Here is a 1,249-nt window from a genome sequence, read left to right on the forward strand (position 1 = left end):
AGTGGCCAGTTTAACTGTGCTGTTATTCTTAGATTTGTAACTTAGATTTAGAACTATGTAACAGCTAAATTGTCAGCATATTTTCTTTCACAGTTGCAATATGAAAACTACCAAATCTGATACTATTTTGTTTAAGTTCTAGTTATGGGAAAATCCTGTCAGCTGCAAAGTCACCAGGTTTATAAAGTCAGTCACCCAAAGATAGACTTAACATCAAAGAGGCCTTGATATGAGACAAAACACAGGAATATCTGTATGCTAGTTCTCTTTAATAGCAAATTATTTTTAAAAATAAAACCAAAACAAGAAAACAAGTCTTAAAAAAACCTCAGAACTGTTGCATATAAGGTTAATAAAATAACATTATATAAGCTTAACAAAACAATGTATTTCTCATGCAAAACTGAGTTAAGCCATCACACACAGCAAATCCAGACAGAAAAGCTATTAGCAAGACCACCTGCACGCTTCTTCTTTAATTTCAACTTTAACATCAGAATTATTTGTTATGCATAAACTAATGTCTCTACATAAAAGAACCTGATACAAAATTCATGTTGTCAGTGTTGTAAGGTGAATGATTTGCTATTCTAAAGAAATATATCCCGTCTTTCTTACAAGCAAACAGAAGGCGAAACATTTTAAAGGCTGAGTAGCACTCATAGGGATTTCATGCTCCCATGAAAGAAAATCATCATATTACACTTCCCTAGAATTTAGTTTAAACTTTTAAATTAGGCTTATTGATATCTGTAAGTCTTTTAAGCATGGAAGACACTGACTATTTGGGGAAAAGGGAAGAAATGGCAGAAACTGTTGGCAGACAGAACCTATAAATAGAAACTAAAGGGAGAAAAGTATCACCATACGTATCCCTCAATTTCTTCCACATATTGTTCCTAGGTACAACATTTTGAGGCAAATGTTCTCCAAATTGAGTACCTCCATCAGATATTTTTGGGTGTCAATTTGACTTCAAACTTTTGAGGATAAAGAACATCTCAGAGGTTGTTCAAGTCTTAATTTTCAATAAGATGACAGCAAGTAGAATAGTGTATTTGGTACACCGTTAACCTCTAGAGAAGAGCCCATTCATAGTAACATCAATATGAGATTACTGTCATTTGTCTTGATTCAGCAACACATTTAAGCCCATGCTTACTAGTAAGCATATGAGCTGTTTAGCTCTAAGTGAGCAAAGACACAGCATTAGTCATTTTCCTTGGGCAGCTTTGCACAGAAGGTTCAG

Source organism: Charadrius vociferus, unplaced genomic scaffold, assembly GCF_000708025.1.
Source record: "Charadrius vociferus isolate BGI_N301 unplaced genomic scaffold, ASM70802v2 scaffold1086, whole genome shotgun sequence".
Classification (NCBI taxonomy): Eukaryota; Metazoa; Chordata; class Aves; order Charadriiformes; family Charadriidae; genus Charadrius; species Charadrius vociferus.